The sequence below is a fragment of the Rhipicephalus microplus genome, chromosome 6, assembly GCF_043290135.1.
Source record: "Rhipicephalus microplus isolate Deutch F79 chromosome 6, USDA_Rmic, whole genome shotgun sequence".
Lineage (NCBI taxonomy): Eukaryota > Metazoa > Arthropoda > Arachnida > Ixodida > Ixodidae > Rhipicephalus > Rhipicephalus microplus.
Genome location: NC_134705.1, coordinates 6,347,239 through 6,374,869, shown reverse-complemented (window position 1 = coordinate 6,374,869; position 27,631 = coordinate 6,347,239). Strand labels below are relative to the sequence as shown.

Genomic DNA, 27,631 nt, shown 5'->3' with positions numbered 1-27,631 from the left:
TTTATCGCAAATAGTCCTTTGTGCATGTTCAACGTGAAGAGCTTTCTGGAGTCTTCCGACATTTCCACCAGCAGATAAGCCCTGTTTTAATCCAGCTTCGAGAAGTATCGCTCTCCAGCAAGTGTAGCTAATATCTCGTCTAGCTTCTGTAGGGAATACCATTCTCTGTCTATGACAGGGTTCAAAGTTGTACTGTATTCTCCACACACATGTATTGTCTTGTCTTCTTTAACAACAGTTACAATTGGTGTGGCAAATTCGCTAGACGAAACGTGGGCAATGACGCCGATTTACCGCAGGTTTCGCAGCTCTTCCTTCACTGCTGAACGTAAGGCGTATGGTACGCTTCGAGCTTTAAGGAACATTGGACATTGTTCCTTAAAAAATAAAGTCGCTTGCTCACCTTCTACCTTGCCAAGGCGCTCGTCGAAAGTGGCACTGTACTTGTGAATGAGTCCATTCAGTTGCATGCTGTGCTCCTCTTGCTTTGCGTCAGGCTGCGAGTCATTGCAGAGCTTGTGTAAACCATTAGAAGGGACAATTGGGCGAGTTGGTGCACTTCCATCTTAAACGAATATTAACGTGACGAAAACAGAGACGGGAAAGAAAAGACAAACTACAGCGCTGGGTAGAAGAAATATGTTGCATCAGAAGGGACAATTGGGCGAGTTGGTGCACTTCCTTTTTTAAACGAATATTAGCGCGATGAAAACAGGGACAGGAAAGAAAAGACAAACTATGGCGCTGGGTAGAAAAATTGTGTTGCATTAGAAGAGACGATTGCGCCAGTTGGTGCACTTCCCATCTTGAACAAATATTAGCATGACGAAAACAGGGACGGGAAAGGAAAGACAAACTACAGCGCTAGTATTCATTTAAGATGGAAGTGCACCAACTCGTCTAATTGTCTCTTCTGATACAACACATTTCTTCTACCCAGCTCTGTAGTTTGTCTTTTCTTTCTTGTCCCTGTTTTCGTCGCGCTAATATTTGTTCAAGATGCTTGTGTAAACCGCAGATTCCATCCCAAGCGAAGAGTTTCGAGCCTCTCACGTCTCAGTAGAGCTGGTCCTCCAGTGTCCATGACGTAAAGCGGAAGGTCACTAACTTGGTCCTTGTACTGCACAGATGCTTTCAAAACGTCGCTGGGCTGGACAACCTCTCCTGTATATATTTTCAGGCGCAGCTCTGTTGGTTACAGCTTCAAACATGGTCTAATCTTCTTCAACTGTTGCCTTGATATCACAGACACTGTGGCACTTGTGTCTAGCTCCATACTTAATGGTACACCCTGAGTTTCGACTTCAACAGTGACGGGACTCTGGCTTCTTGAGACAGCGTCTGGACGTTGCCTGTGTCGTCGCTGTACAAAGTGCGTTTCGACTTCTTGGAACTTGCTGACTTCGGCTTGGGACCACGACAAGCGCACTGAATTTGTCCTTTCTTGCCGCAGTTGATGCACTTACAAGCAATATGCGGACAGGCTTGTCAGAGCCGCAACGGTAACACTCAAAAGATCGCTTCCTTTTCTGTTCATCATAAGTGCTCACTTTGTGAAGATTGTCCCCAGCTTTTTTCGCGTGTGACTCCTCAACATTTTTTTGTAGCTTCTTCCAGAGCAAGTATGCGTTCAAGGGCTTTCTGGAATGTCAGCGTTTTGTCTTCTGTGAACAAGTATCACTGTATGTCCGTTCAGAATAAACTGCACACAAACATGTCTCGAAGCGACTCGGCTAAAAAGATGCGAAATGCACAGGTTTGAGCGAGTCTGCTGAGCTCGGCTACTTACTGTGCAATACCTTCATGCTGCAACTGACATCTTCTGTGAAATTTCGCTTGCTCTCGTATCACAGACACTCTCAGGGGTGAAGTGATTGCGAAGCAATTCTGTTAGCTGCTCGAACGTCTTTTCTGATGGCTTGTCTGGTGCAGTCAGAGACTTCAAAAGGCTATACGACTTCGGCCCAATAATGCTAAGCAAGGCATGCACCTTCAGACCTTCTGGAACTTTGTTCACTGCAAAAAATGAACTGAGATGCTCTTCGTAAGGTAGCCAGTCACTCGCAGTTTCGTCGAAAGCTTAAACTTGGACAATCTGATGGGACACTGCAGTCTTGGAAGACTTGACGCCTTTTGTCGTAGCATTGCTCTTCGGAAGGTTATCAATGCTTCGTTGCCATGCTTTAGTGCTTCTTTCTTGTGTCTTGCATTGAATTCACCTTCCTCGTCGCTATTTGCATATTTGCCAAGTCTCCCGGATTGGCCGGGAGACTCCCGGATTTGAACAGTTTCTTCCGTTTGTATGGTTGCCATGAAAATTTCTCAGAAATCGATATTTTGGTGCGTGATCCAGCGGCCTTGACAAAAAAGCAGCTCAATCCGCTGCAGCCCTTTTAAACCTATTCTATTTTATTATGAATGAGCTTAAGAGGCGTTCATTTAAACGTACAGTAGAATCTCAGTGATGCGAAACCGTGGCAGATACGAATTCGTAAAATTTCTCAGCGAAATTCTACCATGTTTATTGGGCCTAAATTTGAATGTTCCGAACACATTTCCTGATCGCGGTGGGTGATACGAACTTTAGTACGGAAATCGTCGAACGAAGGCCGAGAGCAGCGTACTCGAAGCTGCAGAAGTACGCCTGCGACCGGCGCACGCACTGCCTTCTACAGTATGCGTGATTGTCGTTGCCACAACCGCTGTCGACGAAACCGTGGTCGCTTTTTACGCGATCATGTATATATAACTGACAGAGTCCTGAAAGTGTGCGTCCGTTCAACACTCAACCAGTCAAAGCAAGGCTGCTTTCTGCAAATCCTGCGGACAAAACCGCGGCAGATGCGATCGTATACGGCATAAAACAACTTTGTTTTGAAGGGGCGTACGCAGTCAAGCGCACGGGGATTGAAAATGGAACTACCATTTGCCGCAACCGCTGCATTCGACATTGTGGTCGCGGCGGTGCGATAGCGATCTTTGAGCTCCGAGGGCACGTATTGGTAGACGAAAGGCAGTAAATGCGTAAAAAAAGTCACAGTTTCGTCGCAAGGGCGAAGCAATGAATGCGACAGCAACAACTTGGAATGTCACACTGAGAACGGCAAGCAGATCGAAACGTGCAGCGCGCTGCTCAGGCACAAATGATGCATGAAAACAATACACACAAGACGAGAGCGAACTAACAACGTTTACTGCTCGACACGTAACGGGCTGTTAAAAAAAAAAAAAGCAATGCTCGATACATAATCAAAGGTACGGATGAGTACAAACTAACAAGTGTCCCTGTTATACCTCGCTGTGTATGAAAAGCGTGCTTTTTTCGCAAACGGGGCCTGTGCATAAACTGAAGATATCTTCGTGGGCACGGCAACTAACGCAACCATTCCAGTGAAAGCCGAAGGCACACGATTCTCCACACCGAAAGATAAGCGCGCGCGCACAAGCATTAACTTCCCCCATCTGCGGGACAAAGTACGCGCCAGAAATAAGCGCGCCTCGGCACATGGCGACGAGCTGGGCACCGAGCGCAAGCGGCATTTCTTTCCTTTCTAGAGTGTTAATATTTTGGCCCGTGTTGCTGACTTCGAGCCTGTATTTGTCACGCCACTTCATGCAGGCCATCGCATCCAAAGAACCTTGCCTCGCTGAGCATGTTTCTTCCTCCGCTTTTACCACCGCTATCAGCAGCGAATTGACATATTCACAGAGGCAGCAGCCGCTCGCGTTGTTACAGAAACATAATGCTGACAATTTGCTCTTGTAGTGGTGGCAGTTTGATGTCTTTCGCAGCGACCAGACAAAGTGGCTTCTGATCGTCGTCAAGCATGTAGTCGGTGTCAGCGAGGTGAACGACGCGTTGTCCACAACAAATCAGCGCGGAAGCAGATGATAGAAAATCCTACCCTAAAATTAGTTGGTGAGAGCAGCGGGACAGGACAGCAAACTGGACATGATGGCGGATGCCGTCGATGAAAACACGCACAGTACAAAACGCGGAAGGGCGAATGACATTCCCCTGGGCAGCAACTAACGTGGGGCCATCGTAAGGCGTCATTACTTTCCTTAAATGTTCACACAAATCAGCGCGTATCACAGACAATGTCGCACCTGTGTCCACAAAAGCATCAACTCGCACTCCTTCCACTTCCACAAAAACCATGTTACACGGGCCTGCTGGAGGAATTTCAGTTCTGATTCCGAATGCAGTTTTTCCTCCACAAACTGCATCACTTAGTTTTCCGAATGAATATCAGAGGTGAATGAGGCGGGCCGAAGTGCCCCGCCGCGGTGGTCTAGTGGCTAAGGTACTCGGCTGTTGACCCGCAGGTCGCGGGTTCAAATCCCGGCTGCGGCGGCTGCATTTCCGATGGAGGCGGAAATGTCGAGGCCCGTGTGCTCAGATTTGGGTGCACGTTAAAGAACCCCAGGTGGTCAAAATTTCCGGAGCCCTCCACTACGGCGTCTCTCATAATCATATGGTGGTTTTGGGACGTTAAACCCCACAAATCAATCAGGCGGGCCGAAGTGGAGAAGTGGAAGGGCGAAGGCGAGCGGCGTCTCGTGTTTTGGCTGTTGCAGTCGATGCAGGAGGAGATGGAGACCGGTGCGGGGGAGACGAATAACGCCGACCTTGATAAGACGCGCCGGTGTACAAATCTTGTTCACGCACGTCGTTCCGACGCTTATCTTGCTGGCGCTTTCGGCAGAAACGAGATATGTGGCCGCGATAGCCACAGTAGTAGCATACAGGGCGAGACGGGCGCCACGGTAGGGAGTAGCAGGAATTCGGGGCACCTGGAGATAGCCCGGTCAGGTGGGCCGAAGGGTCAGGGGGCACGGAATGGTAGTTCACCGGGGGAGCGGCAGCAACCGACGCGTAGGATGGACGTGGCAATGTCGCGTGGGCGTCGCTGGGAGGCACAGCAGCAACTTGAGGGTACGTGGACTTCGTTTTGCCCCGTCATCAGTGAAGCTGTTAGCCTATAATACCATCATTAGACCTTCTCTCGAGTATGCGTGCGTCATTTGGGACCCATACACTAGGAAAAACATTCATGCCATAGAAATGATTCAACGTAAATGCATCAGGTTTATATTTTCTAAGTACCGCATGACAGACTCCCCTACAGCTATCATGAAAGAAAATAATATACAAGAACTTCAACTTCGTCGCAAAATTCTGAGATTAAAATTTCTTTTTCAGTTAAAACACAAACATTTCGCACTAGATGCCTCTACGTTTATACAACCACTGACGTCACGAGAAACTAGAAATCGCCATGCTGCGTCAATAACACCATTCCAGACACGTACCAATACATTTAAGTTCTCTTTTTTTCCTAGGACCATTGTAGACTGGAACGCCCTGCCGTTTGAGTCGTTACAGAACATTGAACACTTTGATTTTATCACTTCATAACGTTAAGCCCCAAAATGCTCCTATCGCTGCGCCATATGTTATTGCGAATATGTATTGGTGTGTATAGTTTTGTGTAAATATACTTAATTTGGTCACGAATTGTTACTAATTTATGTGGTGAAAATTGCTGTTGAATATTAATTGTCATGCGTACATTTATTAATTTTGTGTGCCTTGACTGCTGATTGCTTGTGATTTTTTTTTTCCCACTCCTGCATGGGCTCTGAAGTGAGCCTGCAGTATTCTGTAAATAAATAAATAATAATAAGGTGAGAAGCAGGTGGCTGTACAGGCGCAGAGCCAGTCAGGGATGTAAGTTCCTTCCTGATGATGTCACGTAAGGGCATTGCCGAAAGCTGTGTAGGTCGCGGTGTAGGAGTTGTGAAGCCCATGAACCGCAATTCTTCGCGTATAATGTCCCGGATGAGGTCACGCAGATGGCCATCTGACGTGGAGTGGTGGTCGCCAATGTCTGGTTGAAGGCGAACGGAGTCCAGCGCATAAAGGCGCTGGCATGTCGTCACAACATCAGCGATGGTAGCTGGGTTTTGCACAGCGAGGGCATTAAAGGCAACAGGCCCAATGCCTTTCAATATATGGCGCACTTTGTCCGATTCCGGCATGGATTGATTGACACGCCGGCAGAGTGCGAGGACATCCTCGATGTATGAAGTGTACGATTCACCGGGATGTTGTCGGCGAGTATCGAGTGTTTTCTTCGCGACGGCGGATCGAATGTCTGGTGTCCCAAACATGTGTCGCAGCTGCTGCTGGAAGGTAGCCCAGTCGGGTAAGTCAACGACGTGGTTAAAATACCATGTCTTCGCGACTTCGATCAGATAAAAAGGCACGTAACGCAGTTTGGCGGCTTCGTCCCACCTATTAGCCGCACTTACGCGGTCGTAGTCATCAAGCCAGTCTTCTACGTCTTCTCCCCGAAGACCAGCGAAGAGCGGGGGTTCCCGCTGATGTGTCCGTGTATGTAAGTAGAAGGGGCAGCTTGCGGCGGTGCGTGGTTGATGACATCAGTGCCGGCAGTCTCTATCTGGGACATGCTGCCTGACTATGGGCGCAAGCGGCGGCCTGAACGAAGCTCCAGGGGGTATAGCGGGCTGCGGGAGGTCAGAGGACCGAAAATCCACCTCCACCACGTATGAAGTATTGGTAGTCTTGAATGCATCAGCGTTTATTTGAGGAAAGACCTCGCAAAACGAATGGGCGGCGCCAGTACACAGACGATGACGATGATGATGACCCAGAGTGGCAATGAGGACAAAGAGACAAGCTGATGATGGTGACTGTGATCATGCAGGGATGATGACGATGTAAGTAACAAATGCCCACAATATATATTATAATAAAGAACTGAGACAGTCAGAATGGTTATTCGAGACCAGGTAGGAGCGTAGGCCTAGCCAGTGAAATTAGCGACAGCGTCCAGGTTGAGCGTCTCGTGCTTAGCACTGACTATGTGTTTGCCGAGCTTTGCACGGCCCACTACTCCATTACATATTTCCCCCTTGCTGAAGACGGACCCAAGTAAGTGTTCTAAGATGTCGTGAGGACAAGTGGTTCGTGATACAATTTGAGACGATCCACATGTACGATTTCGCAGCCTCGGCGACGCAGGTTCACAGTGGCCGTTAGGGGTTCGATGAGGTAGCTGATAGCAAAAGCTTGTTCTATGACACAATAAGGTCCATGGTACCTGCTGACAAACTTTGTAGAGGTACCAGGAGCAGCAGTGGGAGGCACCCACAGCCAAACAAGAGAGTTGGGCGAAAACTGGTAGTTGGACCATCCATCGTCGTGACGAAATTTCTGTAGCCCTTGTTCTTGAGTTGTAAGGGTGCGAGCTAATTGCCGACATTCTTCCACATACTGAGCGGCTTCGAAAACTGGTGGGCCTTCGGACGAGTCGGGTCGGTAGGGGAGAATGGTGTCGATTGGAGATGATGGTTCGCGACCATAAAAAGAAGGGAGAAAAGCCTGTCGTCGCTTGAGGTGTCGTGTTGTAAGCGTACGTTACGTAGGGAAGGATAGGATCCCAGTTGGTGTGGTCGGAGGCGACATACCTGGAAAGCATGTCGCCGAAAGTGCGATTGAAATTTTTCGTCAAGTCATTTGTTTGTGGGCGATATGTGGTAGTATAGTGGTGAATCACAAGGCATTCAGCAAAAAGTTCTTGAATAACCATTCGCGAGAAAGACGCGGCCTCGGTTACTGAAAAGTTCACGTGGAGTGCCGTGACGCAGAACAAAACGTTGCAGCAGGAAAGACGCAATGTCACGTGCCGTCGCGGCTGGTAGAGCGGCCGTTTCTGCATATTTCGTGAGTAGGTCGATCGCTACAATAATCCAGCGATTCTCAGCTGATGTATATGGCAGAGGACCATAAAGGTCTATTCCAACCCGGTCGAATGGTCGTACTGGGCACGGTAATGGCTGCATTGGTGCAGTAGGACAGCTAGGATTGTGCTTGCGGCGTTGGCACTCTGTGCAAGATCGAATGTACGTTTAAACGGATGTGTACATTCAGCGTCAATAAAACCGATAACGTAGCCTGGCGTAGGTTTTAAACAAACCAACGTGTGCATACTGCGGATCGGCAGGGAAAGCAGCGCATATGCTGGCCTGGAGATTCCTGGGTATGACGAGTAGGCATTTGCAGCCGTCAGGGAGGTAGTTGCAGCGATAAAGTATTCCATCACGGATGGCGAAGTGAGAGGCTTGTTGGCGTAGCGCTCGAGATGGCGGGTGGGCGAGTGTTTCAGATAGGTAATCCATCAGAGACGCAATCTGCGAATTTTCGCGCTGCTCCGCAGCCATGTCGATGGGTCCTGATAGTGGAAGGAAGTTGTCTTGGATGGAGACACTTGCAATATCAGTAGAAGCAGGCGAATGCGAAAGAGCATCAGCATCGGCGTGCTTCTGGCCTGAGTGATAAATGACACGTATGTCGTACTCTTGGAGCCGTAAAGCCCACCGTGCCAAGCGCCAGGAGGGATCCTTGAGGGAGGATAACCAGCAGAGCGCGTGGTGGTCAGTAACAACATCGAAAAGGGCGTCTGTACAGATAAGGCCGAAATTTTGTAATGGCCCAGATAATCGCTAGGCATTCTTTCTAAGTTACCCAATAATTTGCTTCTGTTCTTGTAAGAGTACGGCTCGCGTACACAACATATTCTTGGTAACCAGGCTCTCGTTGGGCGGGTACAGCACCAAGACCGACACCGCTAGCATACGTGCGGATTTCTGTGGGAGCGCTTGAATCGAAATGACGCAGTATGGATGGTGTTGTAAGCAGTTTGCGGAGCTTCGCAAAGGCACTGTCGCAGGCCGGAGACCACGACGATAGATTGCGGTCTCCCTGAAGTAGGTCTGCCAGAGATGCCATGATCGAGGTGAAATCCAGGACGGAGAGGTGGAAGTATGAGCAAAACCCAATGAAACTACGCAGCTCCTTGAGAGACACGGGCCACGGGAACTCGCGAACAGCACGTAGCTTAGCAGGGTCAGGAAGAACGCCATCCTTCGACACGACGTGTCTGAGAATGGTCAGCTTGCGTGCTCCAAAGTGACACTTTCTTCAAGTTTAGTTGGAGACCTGCTGCAGAGAGGCAGCGTAGAACCTGTTCCAAGCAACGAAGGTGCGTGGAAAAATCGGGCGAGAATACCACCATATCAATTAAGTAGCACAAACACGTGTTTCATTTGAGGCCTCATAGGATAGTGCTCATCATGCGATCAAATGTTGCCGGTGCATTGCATAGGCCGAATGGCATCACGTCAAATTCATATAAGCCATCTGGTGTAACAAAGGCAGCTTGGCCTATCATCCGGATTCATGGGCATTTGCTAGTACCCAGAGCGTAGATCAAGAGAGGAAAAGAACTCTGCGCCTTGTAAAGAGTCGAGGGCGTCATCGATTCAAGGCAAAGGATAAACATCCTTTCTTGTTATTTTGTTTAAACGACGATAATCTATGCAAAACCGTATCTTGCTATCCTTATTTTAAACTACAACAACCGACGATGCCCAACGACTGTTTCATAGTTGAACGATGCCACGCTTTATCATGTCACCTACTTGTTCATCGATGACACCGCGATCAGTCGGCGAAACACGGTACGGTCGCTGCTGTAGTGGTGGGTGATTACCTGTGTCGATCTGGTGGCATACAGTAGATAATCGATCTAAAGTAGCGCTGTGACTGTCAAAAGATGGCAGAAACTTGTCAAGGCGGCTCAAAAGCTCACACCTCTGTTGTGGGCTTAGGCCTTCGTCGATGACATTGTTGAAAATGCCGGTAGTGAAAGGGCCATTCACGGAACTACAGGAGAGGGCGCTGACTTCCGATGATCCATCAGGAACGTCAAGTGTAGTGATGGTTTCGAATAATTCCATTGAGCCGATACATTCGCCCCGAAGCAGCGTAATCGCGAATGGGAACGGATTCTCCACAGGCACGTCGGTCGCACCACATTGAAGAGTAAGGAGAGCGGTTGGGAGCGGTCATAAGTGGCGATGAATGAAAGCAGTGGAAGGCGTGAAGAATGGGGCAGCGTCGACGATGGCGGAACATGACACAGGTGCGAAGACAGTAGCGCGTGGAGGGATCTGGGTGTCGTCACTAATGACCAACTTCGCGTAGGAAGCGCGATCGTCCACAGGTAGAGCATCACCAAGGGGACAAAAGACGACTTCGGCACGGACGCAATGAATGATGGCTTGGTGATGGGAGAGAAAATCCCAATCTAAAATGATGTCATGAAAACAGTGCGGGAGTACTACGAACTGCACTGTGTAGGGCACTCCTTGAAATACAAGTCTGGCAGTACACGCAGCCACAGGCTGCACAGGCTGTGCAGTGGCAATATGAAGACATGAACCCAAGTAAGGCGTTGTCACTTTTCGAAGTGAACGGCAAACTTTTCAGCGATGACAGAAATGGCGGCACCAGTATCAATAAAGGAAAGTACGGGTGCACCTTCAAGAATGGCATTAATTACATTCGGCGGCGAACGAAGAGGGCTTGTGCTTTGCGACGAGGACGCAGTTCTTGCCTCGGGAACTGCGCTATTTAGTTTTCCGCGTCGATTGTAGGGGGGCGTCGGCGCATCGGGAAGGGCGAGCGTGGACGTGGAGAAGGAGATAGGCGATCAGAAGCTGGTCGGTGGCTTGGTTGAGGAGCGTACAATTCGGGGTCCGGAGTGTAGGGAGTGTACGTTTGATCGTACTCATAATGGACGTAGGTTTTCATGTGAGTGGAGTGGGTGGCGGCAGCACAGACGTGCAACGTGTCTGGGTAGACCGCACGAAAAACAGATTGGTCGGTTGTCGGCAGTGCGTCATGTATTAGGGGCTCGGTGAACTGGAGGTCGTGGCGGCTGGGTGGCATAAACAGGAGCAGGCCGTAGAGGCGGTGCTTGGAACGTCTGTGGTTGTGGTTGTTCTGCTGCTTCGCCGTACGTCAATGGTGCATTGACAAGTGGCACCTCCACCAATTATAACAAAAAACTGAGACAGTCGGGACTCTTATTCGAGACGACGTAGGAGCGTAGGCCTAGCCAGCGAAAGCAGCGACAACGTCCGTGCCGAGCGTCTCGTGCTTAGCACTGACTATGCGTTTGCCGAGCTTTGCATGACCCACTACTTCATTACATATATAGAAAAGTATACATACACGATGAATGACAGCGGTGGCGGTGGCGGCAAAACACCAGCCTAGACTGTCAATAACAAAGGGGCCAGGCGCGTTTTGGCGTTCCTGTCAGAAGAATCTAGTAGGGAGCAAAGCTTTGACTTGCACTTTTGCGACAGCCAGCGGCGCTGTCCCGTCCGTTCACATGCACCCCAGATACACGAGCTGTTTTAAAGGAAATAAATTTTGCTAGTTGTGTGATTCTTTGAGACTCTATCATTAGTGGGAATCCCTACCTTCGGGTGTTCGGCCACTCCAAGCCGACCGCAACTCCGTTGTTTGCGCTTGCGATTGAGACTCCCCACCCCCTTTTGTTTTTTGCGATGTTTTTTTGATTGTTTGTTTGTTTGTCCTTGGCGATTTTTTTTTTGATGCCGAAGAAATAAGAGCAAATAATTCAGTCCCCCCCCCCTCCGCTGCGGAAATCTCCCGGATTCAGAATCCTTGAACTTGGTAGGATAAGTTGTGATGTTTGGGGGTCACAACAAACAAGATGCGTTTACAACACTTGTAGCATTTATTGGGGTAGCAATAAGGCACTGAAGCAATGTGTTGCTGTTGCTAGCTGAAAGCAGTCGGTCAGGGAGCTCACTCGCTATGAGCGCTCCCGCTTATGTCGCATGGCACGTCTCGTGCAACGCCGGTCGCTGACTTTGGCATCTTGTAGCAGTTACTGTCCCCCGTATTTGGGTACAGATTTCACTGACGAATTGCATGATCTCTTACGCGCTTTACATGATATCTTTAGGCTTTCCCAACATTCCAATCCTTTTAGTTGACAACTTCAGCTACCCCATTATTGTGAGGAATAGTAAAATGCCTTATATTTTTCGACTTGATGTAACAAGATTTAAAGGGGAGATGCGGGTCTAAAAATGCGAGTTTTTTTCAAACTTACCAATTTTCATTTTCACCTGTTTAGATAAGATTAGTACCTCTACTGTTATAAAAAGAAAAATAAGGGCCGAGACTGGAAATGCTTTAAAATTGCATCTAATGAGTGCAAGCTGCCTGTTAAAAGGTCCAAAGTGTGCGGTCTTCGAGCACCTTGCCGCCGATCATGCGCCGTTGCTCGCCATCGTTGATCCCATGAGCCAAAGAGTCAAGTCTCACTCTTCAAATAACAACAGTTTCCCTCGCTGATGCAGCACAAGAAATAATAAAAATAAGCGCGCTTCTGCGCGTTTTTCGAGTGCCGCGACTGGGTTATCATGTAGTAAGGATTGGGGACCGCCATTGATCGCCACAGAAGCATATTTGCGGAGTCCATGTCTTGTCGAGCAGCGCAGCTGAACAATGCCTTTCTCGTGTAATTATCTTCGTTATGAACGGAAAAACCATTTCTCGCAAGTGAAAGCTGTTGTGCGGCATACTCTGTAGGAATAGGCTACGGACAGCTGGTCCGATTTGCGGCAGTAGTTGGCTTGCAAAAGCCAATGCATCAAGTCATTCACACCCGTCAGCTGGAAAGGTCGTGATGCGGCAATGGATGACGTCAGCGCAAATCTTGCGAGGTCGAAAGAGCTCGCAGTGAGGGAACTTAGCAGAGACGACATTGCCATTATGTACGGCGGTATGTGGCACAAACATGGCCGCAAAATGGCATGACACAGGACTTCGCAGTCCTGTCGAACTTCTTCCTAGCTTGCAGTGGGAACAAGGGTCTGCCAGATCAATCAATCAATCAATCAATCAATCAATCAATCAATCAATCTATGAAACTTTACTTTCATGAATAGATATATGTAATTACAGGGATTATTTGGACCGATAGCCTAAAGTGGCTAGTGGACGGTCCAATACAAAGTGCAACATAAAAAAGTGTACAGGTCAGCTCTGAGGTAACAACATAAAAACAAAGCAAAAAAACAATCATATAATACAGATAACACAGTAATACATTTTTCCTGCAGAAAAAAAAATACAATGAAAATCGAATCAAACACACACATGCTTACATGTCTTGACTCCACAGAAAAAATGATTTACATGCCATGCTGAAATTACGTGCCGTTTTAATCTCTAGGGGAACCGTGTTCCATATTTTTGTTCCATTAAACTGTATCAGTCTTTCTCCGTAAACATTAAAACATTTGGGCAGATTGAAATTATCATTCGAAGCATGTCGCGTATTGCGTTTAGGAATTGAAAAAAAATCAGCAGGCAAAGATGAATTTCTATTAATTATGTTATTTACTAAAACGGCAATTTTGTAGTCACGCAACATCGGAACCGAGAGAATGCGTTGTGATGGGAAAATATTCCTTACTGATTCACCTTGGCTTATGATTTTCAGTGTACGCTTTTGAAGTCGTTCAAGAGTTTTTAGATAACTGTTGTACGTCACACCCCACGATTCCAGACAGTAACCTATGTGACAATGACACAATGAAAAGTAGAGTGTGCGAAGTATAGCTTGTGGAAAATATTGGCGAGCTTTTATTAGAGAATAGCAGCCATAGGCTACTTTTGCGCACACACTCTGTACTTGCTCATGCCAGTGTAAATGTTCATCAAAAGTGACGCCTAAATATTTAAAACAAGGAACTTGTTGAATAGGAGCGTTGTTTATTGTTAGGTTAAAAGATTCAGTGTCAATATGTTTCCTACGAGAGTGAAACACCATGTACTTTGTTTTAGTACAGTTAACAGCCAGCTGATTGCTGGCAAACCATTCCGAAATGTTCGATAAATCGATCATCGCGTCATTTTGTAAATCTGCTAAGGAGTGTCCTGTGAAAACTAAAACAGTGTCGTCTGCGTACATCAGTGCCCTTGACCTCTGTAGGGATCGCGGGACATCATTAATATAAAGAGAGAACAATATAGGGCCCAAAACTGAACCCTGTGGCACCCCGCATGTAATATAACCGTAAGATGGCTTGATGTCACCAATGACTACCTTTTGTTTGCGTGCCGATAAATAACTAGAAAAAAAATCAAGCGAGTTACCTTTTATCCCATAGGAATGCATTTTTTCCAGTAAAATGGAATGACTAATAGCATCAAATGCCTTTCGTATGTCTAAAAATACTGCTATTGCTATGTTGTTTTCATGTAGCGCGGAATTAATATATCGCGTAAGCATCGAAACAGCAGTTGAAGTGGACCTGTTTGCAACAAAGCCGTGTTGCTGGGGACGAAGTACATTCGGTTCACCCAGGAAGCGCCTTAATTGCGACGAAATAAGTTTTTCAAGCGTAGTGTTAATACTACTCAGGACAGATATTGGTCTGTAGCTGTCCGGAAGATTCCGATCACCAGATTTGTACACTGGTATTACTTTGGCAGTCTTAAGTATACTAGGATATGTTTTAGAGGAAAATGCATGATTAAATATATGGCATAAGGGACCACACAAAACATCAATATTCTCCTTTAAAATCCTTGATGATATGGCGTCATGACCAGCTGCCTTGTTCCCTGGTAACTTATTAATTACTTGTCGGATGTCATCCTCAGTTACATCACATAGATCGAAATTATTGGTAACAGTACAGGATGCATTTAAATTCGGCATATGAGCAGGGAAATTCCTCGCAAGGCTGAGACCAATATTAGTAAAGTAATCGTTAAAGTTGTCAGCTACTTCACGAGTTGGATTATCAGGTATAATGCGTTCTTTGCTACCCATGCCAGTGACGTCTTTAACAATCTGCCATATCTTCTTCGTGTTACCATCATTTTCTTTCACTAGGTTGGTATAGTAGCACTTCTTGAATTTTCTTATCATTGCTACTGACTTATTTCTGTAAAGCTTAAAATTTTGATGGTAGTATTCATTGCTCCTGCTATTTTTCCATTTGTCGTAGTAAAAATCTTTCAGCTTCAAAACCTCAAGTATATTTCTATTCATCCATGGACATATGGCATGGTCATAATTTCGGCGCGAACAGTTACGTGTTGATCGTTCAATGACATCCACAATGCATTTTACAGCGTTATCACACTCGACGTCCACGTCTTCATCATAGAGGACATCAAAATTCGTACCTTGTAGTAGTTTTTTCACGGAATTATAGTCGACACGTGTTGTACGCTTAGTGGCAGGTACGTCAGATGGAGCGGAAGTTTGGCAAGCATTTCATGGCCCTGCCTGTGAGCGAAATGTCTTTGAAGAGTTAGCTCGAAAAAGCCGAGAGAGACAAACTCGGGGTGCTGGCGTATGTTAGTGGCAGTGGCCACTACAAGAAGCATTGTTCTTTTAGGTGTGCAAATTTCATCAGAATAATGATATCGTTTATAAATGAAAACTCAATTTTAACTTTAAAACTCATTTTTCTCAAAACACAAATTTTGCCATTTCTTCAATGTGTCCCTCCTTTTTTGGGCATTTCTAGTGCTCGGATCTGCATGAAATTTTGCCGTATTTTTCCCAAAGTATTACAAATACAATTATCTAGTTTATACTTCAATATTTTATTGTATCATAAAAAATTGTATGTAAACTTTTACAAGGGTAAGTGAAATAAGGACTTTTTATGTTTATTATTTTTCACCCCTATTACATATTTTGTACATGCTTCCTAATTAGTTATTTGCATTCTACACTTTATTTCGAACATTATGAACTATGAATGGTTAAAAATTACGGAAGTTTAGGGATGAAAGGGAGGGGGCAGAAGGGTTAAGGTTTTCACTTTGTCAGGTTGCAGACCTAAAGGTATGGAACTTGAAAGAAAACTAATTATATATTTGAAATCAGCACAAAAAGTTAACAGCTCAAATTTCATTGCTCTAGGGTGAATATTAAAAAATAACTGTCTTCGGGTAGCATCTTCCCTTAATGATCTGTCTGGATTTCAACCTGTCACAGCTTGTCACTGAACCTACTCAAACTACTTCAACCACATCCAGCATTTTGGATCCCGTTCTAACAAACATACTGCATCCTATTTCTTCGGTCTTGGATCTACCTGGCCTCGGTTGTCATTCCTTGCTTCATTTTGACATTGAGGCCCTTGTATACAAGCACACTAATCGGGTAAAGCACATTAGGGACTATAAACGAGCAGATTTCGATGCCAGGAACCGTCAACTGTTTTTGTCTCTTGTGGGCCTTTTGTGGATGAATACTTGCCGAAGTTTTCACTGCATTCTGTCAGCACTCATGGGGAACACTTCGAACGTCTTACTGCTGCTTTTGTGCCGCATAAGTTTTTAAGGTGTGATAGAGAATCGCCTTGGTTCAATATGTTTTTTAAGAGACTGTCTATTAAGAAGAAACGTTTGTTTTGCTGAGCAAAGAAGTCGAATTCTGAAGTGCATTGGGAATCCTACTTTCGTGCGGCTGCTGAGTACAAAGCTGCATTAAGAAACGCCAAGGATGCATTGTTCTACAACACTATGCCTGCTATGCTGGTTAACAATCCAAAACAATTCTGCAGTGTAATTAATAAAAAGGACATCACCACATTACTACTCACTACAACGCCTGATGGAGTTTCGTTTCTATGAAACAAATATGCTTCTGTTCTAAACAATGTCTTTGCGGCTGCTTTTCCTAATGATGTTTTTTGTGATGATTGCAACAACCTTTTTTTGATGCTCCTCTCATGGACCCAGTTGTTTTTGAGGCACCGGGCATTCAGAGAATTATACGAAATCTTAAACTTCACTCTTCCTGTGGTGTTGACAATAATAATTCATAATTCTTGATTAACATGAAGTCATATTGTTTCATAATTCTTACTAAATTGTTCGAACAATCTTTTCAAAAGGGGTTGTATTCCAAGGGATTGGAAAGTTTGAAGAGTGATTCCTCTGCACAAGTGTGGAAATAAACATTATACTGATAACTTTCGTCCCCTTTCTCTCACCAGTATATACCATGTAAAATCATGGAGCACGTCATATGCTCTCATTTGGTCTGTTTTAGAATCCAATTGGTTTTTCAGCACTGCTCAGCACGGATTCCTTAAGCCATTTTTATGTGAAACCCAACTTATAATTCCACGTGCGTTTCTTATTTCCACTTTTGTTTCACTCAGTTTTCGCCTACAAAGCCTCTCGGGAATGCTCAGTGCCAACCGTGCCTGCTGTGTTCGAGAAGCTTCAGGAGTATAGTAGATCATTTTGTTAAGATTGCACCCACTTTGTGAGTGTGCTTGTGGCCATGTTTAAGCTGAAAAAGTTCAGTCTGAACATCCAGTATGCTCCCTTCATCTGCGTCATGACTCTGTGACCTTCCCTGCATCCACCCCCGTGGATCTCGGGCAGACTGCATACAGTTGAACCCCGCTACAACGAAGCTTAAGGGGCGTGAAAAAAATTCCATTGAAGTAAAAATTTCGTTATAGTGTAACCGAAAAAATATAGCCGATCTGATCTTGCAGAACAAAGAAACGTTTATTCTCAAAATTCAAAAAGTGTCCGCTGCTTTTTATTCTATCCCAGCACGCTTACGGTGCGATTCTCACCCATGCATAGCGAGGCCATGGTGAAAAGCTCACTGAAACAATGACTACAACCGCTTTCGTGAACGAACCAAACAGTTGCATTAACACGTTAACACCAGCAACTGTCCACTGTCAAAATGCCGAGATAGCAGCAGGCTATCGTAGAGCGGTGACTTTTGCCTTATTTTATGCCATTCTTGGCATTCGGCAAGGTTCTGTGTGACGTTGCATATCTCAGTTGCCAGACTTTGGGGTGGTTGTTGCCAGACTGCCGGCAGATTTGGCAGAGAAATTAAGTGACTTCCCCGTGAGGGCTTCATGTCGTCCGTGGTGCATGTCGCCTGCCATGCATTTCGTGTGTGATTGATGAACTTGTCTGCGTGTGCGACTTTGGCCGTTCTAATTAATGGAATGAAACGCGTGTTGCAGAAGAATTCGGGGCGCGTTTTCTTGCTGTGTGCGCAGATGGGCAAATAAGAGATCGTGTCTCAGTATTAGGGACGACGCGTATGAATGCTTAAGGGGAAGCGAATTTGTGACCCGTGCTTCAAATTACATCGCACTCGTGTCACCTAAGCACGGAATATTTCCGTAGTGGTGCGTACCTAGTCGCTGGGAAAACTGAATAGAATCGCAGCAGGCTGTGCGCTTCTCTTTTCTGATCGTGTCCGACGATCATACCTCGGAAGTAGCCTCTCTGAATAGCTGATCGTGCTGCGTCGATCACTTGCGACGACGGAGATGCTACGCTTCCCCTAGCTGTGTCAACACAAGACGTGTTGTTCGCTCTCTATTCAGTTTCCCCAAAAAACGCGTTGTGCGCAGTCGACTAGGTACTCACGGCTACGGAGATATCAGTGCTTCAGCGGCGTGGCTCACAAATTCACTTCCCCCCATTCATACGCGTCGTCCTTATTACTGATCAAGACATGATCTCTTAATTGCACAGCTGCGCACACAGCAGGAGAATGTGCCCCGACTTCTGCAACGCGCGGTTCATTTCGTTAATTAAAACAGCCAACGTCACACACGCACTCGGGAACAAGTTCATCGCACACACATGCGAAATGGACGGCGGACGATGTGTTGTTTCCATAACTCTGAGACACGATCTCTTATTTGCACAGCTGCGCACACAACGAGAGAAGGCGTCCCAACTTCTGCAATGCGTTCCGTTCATTAAAACAGCCAACGTCACTCACGCACTCGCGAAATGCATCGTGGACAACGCAAAGCCCTCAAGCCCTCACGGGGAAGTCACAACTAGATGGGGCAAAATTTTCCGCCAAATTTGGTGACAGTCTGGCAACAGCTTATGCAATGCCATAGCCTCCTATATTTTTCTTGCCTGCCGGATGAGGGTCAAACGCTTGTCATGTATGACAAGCGTTTCCTTGTCACTTTCTGCTACCTACGTAGAATTGAGGGTCTTTGTACTTGGCCTTTGAAACCGGCAACTATGGCGTTTGCTAAATTCAGAGGCTATGCCTTGTATTGAAGGGGTTGCTTGCTGAATGAGCGTGAAACACCCATCAACTATAATGGCGTCACTTACATAGGGTTAATTATAATTAATTATAATTATGTATCCATCTTTTTAAAACTTTTTAAAGTTATTTTTGTTGCATATAAGCTCCAAAAATGTAAAAATTCATTTGAAGACAACCCTACTTACCACCGCAGTTACAATGACAGCCGCTTCTCAAGTGACCCCCGATTATCTGACAGGCAAGGGAAATCTAGGAGGCTGTGGCAACCCCAAACAGAACCTTGCTTCATTCTTATTATCCATCACTCGCGGCTGGCTGATTTTGTTGATAATTCATATGAATAGCCGCTCTGATTAGTTAACACACTGGGCGAGCGCGAACAAAATGACAAGCACAGGAATCTGTAAAGGCATGGTTCCGCAGGTGCACCCAGCAGCTGCACGAAGGAAACCATGAACTAAGCAAATGAGCTTCAGCTTCGGATTGTCTGCGGCTATACACTAAAGCCAATATTTTACATTTTGATGCATTTTCAGAACCTGAAGCGCTCGAAGGAGTGCTTTGCCGAATATCGATCCTGATCGAAATATAAGTGGAATTCACTGGTTGAAGTAATGAAACAAACATATCAATTTTATATGCACAAAAGACAAAAATAAATGAGCCAGTACAAGTTAAGAAACGACCGTCTGAACTGAAGGCACTTGTCAGTCCAATGCTGAAGGTGCACACGTGTCGTGCAAGCTTTTTAAAGTTTCAAAAACTTCCTAGACAACGGCTTCCTTTGATAAAGCTTGGCCACAGATTTTTTATCGGTGAAATCGACAGCATAGTTTGTGAACAGCGGCTTCATGAACTTTCTGCACATAAGTTCTATTAATCTGCTTCTTTGGATTTGGTTGCAACTGTCACACAGCAGTACTGGCAGGCCAACAATTACATCCGCACTCTTCACGATGCACGTCTGTAGAGGCTTAAGAAGAGCTGCGCGGTGCAGAAGCATCACGTCCACCAATCTTTTCATGGCATGCAGCATACGCACGAGCTCCACAGTGGGTAGCACAAGCCACCTCTGCCTGGTGGGAAATCAAGCTGTCCGTGGCACTAGTGCTGCTCTCTTTTGCCTTCAAGAATAACGACACGCAGCGCTCACAGTCAGTCTTTTCACTCACGACGCAAGATATGTATCTTGCGATGAGAGAAACTACTGCTACATCTGGCGAGGGCATAAACAGCTTTGTCGAAGTGCAGAGTTCCTGCAGTAGGTGCTGCGCCGAGTTCACTGCTGCGACCACGATTGTTGTCGATGTGCTGCTTGACTCGCCGCTCCTAATAATGCTCCCCGAGAAAGCGAACGAAGCTGAGCTCTGCACATTGCTTGTGTGGGAAGCTGCAACGATGCCCGTCTTCAGCATCTTCTCAAGGCCTTAAAGAGCTCTTCTGACATCAAGCATATCATTGCAGCCAGCGCTGCGTCGAAGCGTCCTAAACAGGGATTCGATGCGATCGCTTGAAAACTTTCTAGTCGACACAAATTTGAACCGTCTATCTAACAGAAATCTGATACACTAGACTTTGGCGACTGTGGTGAATACCAGTGCATGGTGAGTTTCTTTCGTTAGAAAGTTCATTGGTGCGCTTGCCATCTTGAGCTCTTAAATGTATTCTAAAAAAACAAGTTCCAGCCAATGAAGTCTGGAGTCCTCAGTATAATCAAACTGCTTGGTGTCCGGATCATTCTGGTGAATATGCTTCTGGCAGTTGCTGACGTCCATGAGAGTAAACCATTTTGGCTTGCTTCGTCCCGATGCACTTGATTTCAGTGTTGAGTCTCTGCTTCACTAGGTCACTTGAGCCTACTTCTCTGGCAGTTGTTCCCATGTATCTTTGTAGCGTAGTTCTGTACCGGAGTGCGAGGAGCTCGGTCCTGATATACTCGTATGACTTTGTTGAGAGGCTTCTATGAATCACGCACTGTCGTATAGTGATTTCACACCACTTTGGTTTTTTCACCTTGTAGTTTAGGACTTGGTCCATTATCACGCAGGCTTTAGTGCAGCCCTGATCGCAGTCTCTGGCTACTTGGATCGCAGTCTGGCTCTCTGGCTACGTTGCACTCTTCCTTTAATCCATGCAGCTCTTTCTTGTAAGCATCTAGTGTTGCCCGCAGCCTTTCATTTCGTTGCTTCTACGCCCTTTCTTTGTGGCGCCATTTTCGCCGCTCTAAGAAGGCTGTTGTGAAGCTTCTGATGTTAGCTTGAACACCAAAGGTCCTCAAAACACGCGCACCTGCACCCTTTTCCGCTGGCTTCGCATCAGTTGGCCCAAGAAAGTTTGCGGAATGACAGTAGTGACTAGCTTCTGCTACAAAAGGCAAGTCTTGGATGTCCCTTGGAGTGACATTTTCTGGTTGTTGCCGGCTACTGGGCTGAGTGGCTTCGTTAAGCGTGTTTGCACGAACTTCTGGCGCCGGTGCAGGGCACGAATCGATTTCCTGACTTGGCAGACTTGCGAACGTATTCATTGAGGAATTGCGCTTTGTTTTCTGGGTGCTGCTGCAGCTTCTCACCTTTAGTGGCTCTTTCCTCATGTAAGATGGGTAATGTGGAAAGACACTTGGCACCGCATCGGGCTTTAGCATGCGTCTTTTGATATTTTTCTTAAAGTCAGTTTCCATAAAATCTAGGCTGCACACGGCCGAGTAACACGAAGTGGAATTCGGCATCCAGTTCTTCCACGCGATAATTTGTAGCCATCGTTCACATAGCTCAGTGTTCGCTGGAATTTCGTGAAAGAACACACTTTGTCTTTCTTTCACTGGCTAGACGTGCAGAACAGAACGCAATAGCAGCGCATGGTGAGCGATGAAAAAGCAGGATGACATCACCACTGAAGCAAACAGACGGACCTACAACTGCCACTGCGACCAAACGACGGTTTAAACTTGTCATTTGCAAGGTGACTGGGACTCGAATTATAACTCCGGTAAGAGGCATATTGACAGTTTATTTCACCTTTATTATTTATTACACATAAATATTACTTTATTTAATGTGATGGCAACAACTCCGAGCAAGGTTCGTGATTACTTTAAGCAGACAACAAAAAAGCGCAAAAAACTGGCGCGCAAGCGGCGACGAGCGTTGTCTGCTGGAGGGTAATAGCACAGAGCTGTCAAGCGTCGTCGTCAGGCAGAATCGAGAAAGTAAAGGGAGAGGGCACGGCTGGTGCATCGGCGCTCACGCGGCAGGCACAAAAAATATAGGAGGCGCTGAGCATAGTGTCTTGTAAGAGTGAAGGTAGCCCGAAAACAGGAGACCGGGAGGCTCATAGAAATAGAAGAGAATCCGTTTATTTGGCAGACTTGCGCCCACTAAAGGAAAATATACACATCGGCTTAGCGGGTGGCAAACAGCGTGTTCGACGGCCGTCGGGGGACAGAATGCCCCACTGGATTGCAAGACGCGTTCACCATCCGAGATACGCCCCCCCCCCCCCCCCCCAAAAGAAGGTATAACAGTCGTCGTAGAATATGGGGCTATCTGGTAATCAACGAATGGTCGACGTGCGGGCCACGATCTTCGCAGATGAATCGTGGTGCGTCTTGGACCACGATAAGGTCGCGTGCCGGCAGTATCGGCATGCGCAACACTATACGCTTCGCGGCATTGCTTCCCTCCTCAACGTAAGCATCGACCCGATGCTTTGTTTAAAATAAAACAAAAACAAAAGGACAGACTGTGCGAAGGTAAATGGCAAATAAGCGCGAATCACGCGCACATAAACAAAACAAAAGATGCAAACAGGGAGCGTCTTGTAGCGTGCATGATAGAGCTCTAAACGAGCGACTTGTACCACTTCTTGTCGTGTGCGGCGTCGTTCGGATGAGCTAGCCCCATCAGGGACCACTTCATAGTCCACTTCACCCACTTGACGGATGACTTTGTATGGGTTGAAATAACGGCGCATGAGTTTTTCCCTTAATTCACGGCGGCGAATGGGCGCCCAAACCCAGACTCTGTCACCTGGCCTGTATGTTAAATTGGGTCTCCACAGGTTGTAGCGTCTTGCGTCGTTTCGCTGTTGGTCTTTTATGCGCAGACGCGCAAGCTGCCGGGCTTCTTCTGTGCGCTTAAGGTAGGCGGCCACGTCTAGGTTGTTTTCATCGGTGACATTAGGCAGCATGGCGTTCAGGGTAGTAACTGCATCCCTCCCGTGGACGAGATTAAATGGTGTCATTTTAGTGGTCTCCTGCAACGCGGTGTTTTAGGCGAAGACCATGTAAGGCGGAATTAAGTTCCAGGTCTTGTGTTCTGTGTCCACGTACATAGCGAGGATATCAGCGATGATCTTGTTCAAGCGTTCCGTGAGACCGTTTGTCTGCGGATGGTGCGCGATTGTTCTTCGGTGATCTGTATGACTGTAATGTAAGATTGCCTAAGTAAGATCAGCCGTAAACGCCCTTCCCCTGTTTGTTATTAGTACCTCAGGTGCGCCATGCCGGAGGAAAATGGATTTGACAAAAAAATTGGCAACTTCTATGGCTGTGCCATTCGGAAGAGCCTTAGCTTCAGCGTATTGGGTGAGGTAATCGGTGGCCACTATGATCCACTTGGTACCAGATGTTGACGTGGGGAAATGTCCAAGCAGGCCCATACCAATCTGTTGGAATGGTCTCGAGCGGGGTTCAATTGGCTTGAGCAATCCAGCTGGTTTTGTTGGAGGTCTCTTCCGGCGCTGACATTCACAGCAACTCTTGTCGTACCGCGCAACATCTGAGAAGAGGCGGGGCCAATAGTACCGCTCTTGAATTCTGTAGAGTGTGCGTGTAAAACCGATGTGGGCGGCAGTGGGTTTGTCATGTAACGCTTGTAAAATTTCTTCTCGGAGGATGCTTGGAACGACAAGTAAGCTGCCTTATTCGGTGCGAAGTTCTTTTTAACGACCACTCCGTTTTGCACACAGAAGTAGCATAACCCACGCTTGAACAGTGCAGGTGGTATGGAGGCTTTTCCTTCGATGTAGTCGATCAACTGTTGTAGGATCGCGTCTGAGTGCTGCTGTAATGCAAAGGTGCTGCTGCTGATAGGCCCAAGAAAGGCATCGTCGTCTTCATGGCTTGGGGGTGCGCCCGCAGGGGCTCTTGAGAGGCAGTCTGCGTCGGAGTGCTTACGACCAGAGGTGTAGACCACCTTCACATCAAACTCCTGAAGCTGTAGGCTCCATCGAGCGAGGCGGCCAGAAGGGTCTTTTAAACTGGCCAACCACCACAATGCATGATGGTCCGTTATGACCTTGAAGGGTCTGCCATACAAGTATGGGCAGAATTTTGAGGTGGCCCATACTATCACGAGACACTCCTTCTCAGACGTGGAATAGTTCACTTCCGCTTTCTACAGTGAGCAGCTTGCATACGCGATGACGCGCTCGCAGCCCTTGTGCTTCTGAACGAGAACGGCACCTAAGCCGATGCTGCTGGCGTCTGTATGTATCTCAGTTTCGGCATTTTCATCAAAGTAACCCAGCACAGGCGGCGACTGTAAACGTTGTTGAAGTTCTTTGAATGCCTCACGTTGCTCAGCTTTCCATTCGAAAGGGGCGTCCGACTTGGTGAGCTGCGTCAAAGGGGCAGCAATGTGTGAGAAGTTGTTGACGAAGCGTCGGTAATAGGCGCACAGTCCTAAGAATCGGCGCACTGTTCTCTTATCTTGCGGTTGAGGAAACTATGCGATAGCGGCTGTCTTCTCGGGATCTGGTCTTACGCCATCTTTGCTTATAACATGGCCAAGGAACTGTAGTTCTTCATAGGCAAAATGGCATTTTTCTTGCTTCAGTGCCAGCCCTGATGACTTAATTGCGTTCAGTACCATCTGGAGCCTTTACAGGTGGTCGCTAAAGTTGGAGGCGAAGACGACCACGTCGTCCAGGTATACGAGACATATTTGCCACTTGAGGCCAGCCAGTACTGTGTCCATTAGACGCTGGAAGGTTGCTGGAGCGGAACAAAGTCCAAATGGCATCACTTTCAACTCATACAATCCATCCGGCGTGATGAAGGCGGTCTTTTCTTGGTCTCTTTCATCAACCTGAATTTGCCAATACCCTGTCTTCAGATCAATAGACGGGAAATACTTTGCATTACTAAGACGATCTAGGGTATCGTCAATCCTTGGTAAAGGGTACACGTCTTTCTTGGTTACACTATTCAACCGTCGGTAATCGACGCAAAACCGAAGAATTCCGTCTTTCTTTTTGACAAAGACAACCGGTGCTGCCCGTAGGCTTTTCGATGGCTGAATTACACCGTCGTGTAACATTTCCTCAACTTGCTCTCGGATGGCCTGGCGTTCATGTGCCGACACATGATAAGGGCTTTGATAAAGAGGGCGGATGCCTTCTTGTGTTATGATTCGATGCTTTGCGAGAGAAGTTCATCAGACCTGTGAAGAAGTGAAGAAACAGTCATAACGTCGAAGAAGGTTCTGGAGCAGTTCCTCCTTGTATTCAGGTAAGTAAGGGTTAATGTCGAATGACAGCTGCGAGTTGTGGGTCTGTGGGGGTGATGGTCGCTGGTTTGGAAAGGGCGAGGGTGTCACTGACTTTAGCAATTTCATCGAGAAAGGCAATGCTCGTGCCTTTGGCCAGGTGACGGTGTCCTTGGCTGAAATTTGTTAGCAGCACTGGGCCCTGTCCAATCTGGAAGTCCGCAATGCCTCCTGCGATTGCGATATTACGGCCAAGCAATTGCTGTATATTACCTTCGACGATGCCATGGGCATTTTCGGCAGTACCAGTGGTTACGGTGATTAGGGTGGTTGATCGGGGTGGGACGCTCATGTCATTCTCGAGCACACGAAAGGTTGCGCGATTATGTGGTGCCGAGTATGAATTTATGGCTTCATCCGAGGAAAGTTTGATGGATCTGGACGCCAGGTTGATAACCACGTGATGTTGAGTCAAGAAGTCCATGCTGAGAATGGCGTCACAGCAGCACTGTTGGAGCACCAAGAAAGTCGCAAGGTATGTACCATCGAATGTCATCCTTGCAGTACATCGCCCTGATGGGGTGAGGAGGTGGCCTCCAGCTGTGCGGATCTGCGAGCCGTCCCAAGCCGTCTTAACCTTTTTCAGTTGTGCTGTGAATGGCCCGCTGATGACCGAGTAGTCAGCCCCTGTGTCAATCAAGGCAGTTACCGGGTGGCTGTCGATAGATACTTCAAAATCGGTGACGCATGGGCTGGAGTTGCACGTTGGTTTTGGGTTCGGGTCACGGCTTCGTCTTGTTGCTTCGTTTTCCTTCGTCTCGCGGCTTGGGTTGTTGTGCGTTCTCGTCGTCGTAGATGATGTGCTGTCATCATAAATGGTCGTCGTTGAAGGGTCGTCAGCTTTTCCTCTTGAAGCAACCTCACCTCCAAAGGTTTCTGGTTTTAGTTTTCCCTACGGGGACTTGGGGACCTTCTTCGTTCGTTGTCGCTGCGGTTCAGTGACGCGAAGCGTGAAGATGGCCGTGATGGAGAACGGCTGGACAAGTACTCTGTATGGCACAAGTAGTCTTCGATTGCCGAAGGTCGTTGTACAGGGCGTGGCCGTGGTGCCCGAGATGAGAAGCCATGCAGTCCCATCTGCCTGTATGGGCAGTGTCGAAGAATGTGGCCGGCCTCACCGCAGTGAAAGCATAGGGGACGATTGTCGAGAGTTCCTCCAGGTGTCGCATTTTCTTGGGCTCGGGCGTCTCTCGTATGTAGGTTGGGTGGGGAAGGGTGGACGGTTACTTGAGGCTGCAGGGTACCGTTAAGGACTGGGCTAATTTCGTCGGGGTGGCCTAGTGTTCACTGTAGCGGTATAAGTCATTGCTTCGGCCTCTGTTCCAGTCGTTGCTGATGAAGAGCCAAGCGCCTGCTGGACTTCATCACGCACTATGTCCAAGAGAGATGCTGCTTGGCGGGGGCTGGGGGAGAGAAGATAGCAATCGACGTAGTTCTTTTTTAACCACTTCTCGGATAGCTTCCCGCAGATCGTTGGTGGTTCGCCCACCTCCGATCGGTTCTGAGTAGAGCGAGCTGAGCTGAAACGGACGGTTGTATAAGCCGAGTCCGGGCGTCCAGGGTCCTTTGTATTGTGTGCGCTTCTTCAGTAAATTCGGCGACTGTTTTAGGGGCATTTCTTATGAGGCCGGCGAAAAGCGACTCCTTCACCCCTCGCATTAGGTATCTGACCTTTTTGTCTTCGGTCATGTCTTGGTCTGCTCGCCAAAAAAGACATTTCATTTCTTCGACGTACACGTTTAGGGTCTCGATTGGCTGTTGGGTCCTCGATTCTAGCAGCAGCTGGGCCCTTTCTTTTCGCATGATGCTGGTGAAGGTCCTGAGCACCTCATTCTTCAGAAATTCCCAGGTGGTCAGTGTGGTCTCATGGTTTTCATACCACGTGTTGGCGGGGCCGTCCAGGGAAAAGTAAACGTATTGCAGCTTCATTTCTTCATCCCACCTGTTTATGGTAGCCATGAGCTCAAATTGGTAGAGCCATTCTTCTGGGTCTTCAGCGGCATAACCATGGAAAGTTGGAGGCACCTGTGGCTGCTGCAGAATGACAGGAGTGGGTGATTGCGGGTTGCTCAT

The 27,631-nt window shown here is 47.2% G+C and overlaps 2 protein-coding genes and 1 pseudogene across 10 annotated transcripts in view; 1 reads left to right on the top strand and 2 right to left on the bottom strand.

Moving 5' to 3' along the window:
* Nucleotides 1–27,631, bottom strand: part of LOC119167762 (glutaminyl-peptide cyclotransferase) — an 823,023-nt gene that overhangs the window by 13,483 nt on the left and 781,909 nt on the right. The window lies entirely within an intron of this gene.
* LOC119167760 (uncharacterized) overlaps nt 1–27,631 on the top strand; it is a 310,115-nt gene that overhangs the window by 6,733 nt on the left and 275,751 nt on the right. The window lies entirely within an intron of this gene.
* On the bottom strand, nt 859–27,631 carry LOC142765114 (uncharacterized; annotated as a pseudogene).